Source organism: Oncorhynchus masou, chromosome 24 (genome assembly GCF_036934945.1).
Source record: "Oncorhynchus masou masou isolate Uvic2021 chromosome 24, UVic_Omas_1.1, whole genome shotgun sequence".
In the NCBI taxonomy this organism is placed as follows: Eukaryota; Metazoa; Chordata; class Actinopteri; order Salmoniformes; family Salmonidae; genus Oncorhynchus; species Oncorhynchus masou.
The window spans coordinates 10355886-10358970 of NC_088235.1; positions in this window are offsets into that span (position 1 = coordinate 10355886).

Sequence of the window (3085 nt, forward strand, 5' to 3'; positions counted from 1 at the left end):
AATCCTTTAATGCCTCTTTATTCCGTTTGATATAATTGGTTCGTTTCATTTGAAATTCCCAATGTCTTCTTCTATCCTGCAGCAGTGATTTATACTAATATAGCCTTTATTACTGTGTATTCATGCAATCCCAACAAAGAACGAGGCACTACTTGAATTGTTTTGTATAAATAGACAGTCTATGATATTTGTTCAGTAATGGAAATATAGCATCATTCAAAGTAGGAGAATTCAACACGTGATCCGGGAATTATTTTTCCCTATCAGTATGTATGGTACAAAAGCATCTCTGTTCTCCACGACTTTACCATCTTTAATGTCAAACTGACCTTTGCAAGAAAGGTTTTATTTTTGGGGGGGATTCGACATTATCGTCTGTCACCAACATACATTTTCTTATTGTTCGCAGTTAGAAGCTGTTTCTTTTCTGTTTTGTGTTTGATCTTCAGGAAATGAAGATGTGTTCAGGGAGAAGAAGAGCATAAAAGGTTAACCTTTGTCCTGTTCCTGGTCTCTACCTTAATAAAAAAAACACATTACTGATTTCCAACATGGGGAATGAAGTTTGAAAAACAATCGTTCAATACAATTATGTCCAAAAAATGTATTTGATGAGCTATCGCAGTGCTCAGAACTGTCTAATTCTGCTCTTGTCTGAGAGACAAGAGTTAAAATCCAGACCAAAATATTAAGTTGAAATTCACATTACGAGTCAAGGTATGTGACTAGTTCATTTCCTATGTTCAGTTTGGGTGGCGACATACGTCTAGTTTTGGTATCCAGGCCTGTCACAACGTTTTATTAGCTAAATCTTAGTGCCTGTCACAATAGGGGCTCAGTAGTGTAAATCAAATACATCTCATTAATAATGTAAGGTGACGCTAGCAGAGGGTAGCACGGCCCTGGGAGCACTGAAGGATACCATAGTGAGAGTGACAGTGGACAAGAGAGGCCCTCTGAAGGGTCCTGGCGTGGCCCTCCCTGCTACGCTCAACTGGAGCCTTTGTTGGTCACCCCTTCACTGTGGACCATACATGGTGGATTGGGGAGGGCTGGGTGGGCTTGGGATGGAATGGGGAGGGGGAGGGCTGGATGGGCTTGGGTTGGAATAGCTAGGGTGGAGGGGGAGGGCTGGGTGTGCTTGGGATGGAATGGCTAAGGGGAGGGAGGGAGGGAGGGAGTTGAGATGGGGGGAAGGGGGAAGGAGGGTTTGATCCCAAGTCAGGTCTAGCTGGCTGGGACCTGCTGGGACAGTGGACCTCAGCATCCAGCCTCCTCCATTCTGACAGAACAAGTGTTACGTGAGATGTGAAGGGTGGCGCTGGTCCATCTCAAGAACCCTGGATCAGGTGTTCCTCGTCAACCTGGCCCTCGGCTGCAGTGGAGCGTGTGTGTGTGTGTGTGTGTGTGTGTGTGTGTGTGTATGGCCCTCTCCCATCCCCCCTAACCCTGTGAGCAGTGGAGGCTCCCCAGAGGCGGAAGGGGTTTAAAAACGTTCTCCTTTTTAGATAAAACTATACTAAATATATTCACACGACCAAATACCTGTTTAAAACACACTCTCTTGCGATGAATGTCTACAGTAACCTCAACAGCACTCTGTAGGTTAGCGCTATGGTGTAGCCGGAGGACAGCTAGCTTCCGTCCTCCTCTGGGTACGTTGACTTCAGTAAAAAACTTAGGAGGAGGACGTCCTCCAACCTATCAGAACTCGTGCAGTATGAACGAACATCTTGTCCATCCAATCAAAGGATCAGAGATATAATTTCGTACTGAAAACATAAGTTACAGTTAGCTAGCACTGCAGTGTATAAAACGTAGAGAGTAGTTGACTCACAGAGAAAGACAATTAATTGAATTCAAAAATCCTGAACTAATTGCAGCTAATTCATTCTACTCAACAACCTGACTCAAACAGAGTGGAATGCTATGTATGTTAGCTGTGCAACACTGCATCTCTTCCATGTCAAAGTCAACTTTTGGTTTTATGAATCTATTGCCCCCTGGGGCCCGCCGGTGTACCTACTAAACTGCTAGCTGTACGCTGTACTGCGTGATTGTACACATGGATTGCATTGTAGGTAAACTAACACGTTAGTTCTTATTTGTTTGACTGTAACGTTAATATGGTGACGATGATGTATGCTAGTTAGCAGTTAAGGTATAAAGGTTTGGCTTGGAAAGGTTTTTTTTGTGCCTGGTTACAGACAGCAGATGTGTTGTGCACTGTGAGAAGTGAGGTGAGAAGAGGAGAGCGTGTAGATGTGAGAAGGAATTATATGTCTACTACTGTCGTGTCTTTGGCTATTTCGAATTAAGTGATATGACATGCTATTCTATAAAATAATTTCTCCGTAATTAATATTACCTGATTGAGCTAATCATGTAAATGTAATTAACTAGAGAGTCGGGGCACCACAAAATAATATTTATAGAGCTGTTATCTTCCGAATAAACTCTTAAAGACCTAGTAATATTTTACATCCATACCAGTCAATATCAATCGTCACCTCAATTCAGTCTCATCTGAAAGTTGTAAATTATTTTATCTGTAAGAACCCTGGCCAACAAGTTGAATCAGCAATACACAATTGGGTTTAATTATTTATTTACTAAATACCTAACTAATCACACAGAATTACATATTTCAAAGAATGAATCATACCTTGATTACAAATGACGTCATAAAGGAAAACGTCCCTAGTGGGCGGAACAGATATGACAGCTTGTTACACAAAGGAAAAGGGGCTGGGTTTAGTGAAATAGCAGGAAGACTGAGGAACAAAGGGAAGAAGCTGTGCTATTGTAAATACAGAATCTGATGCATTCTAAATTACCGCCCATTTGGAAAAGGAAAATGCAATAAATATTTACTCTGAGCTACGCTTCAGTAGGTTGGTGGTAGATGGAAGACCGTTTTGCCAAACTGAGTCCTTTGTCCTTTGAAGAATGTCTCTGGTGGTCAATTGGATAAGATGTAGTAACATTGTTGGGTGATAGAAGGGATACTCTGCCTGTTCCTTCCTAACCTGCGTTTGCAGCTGCTGTTGCTAACTCAACGGCTAGGAGGTATCACTTCTGTAGT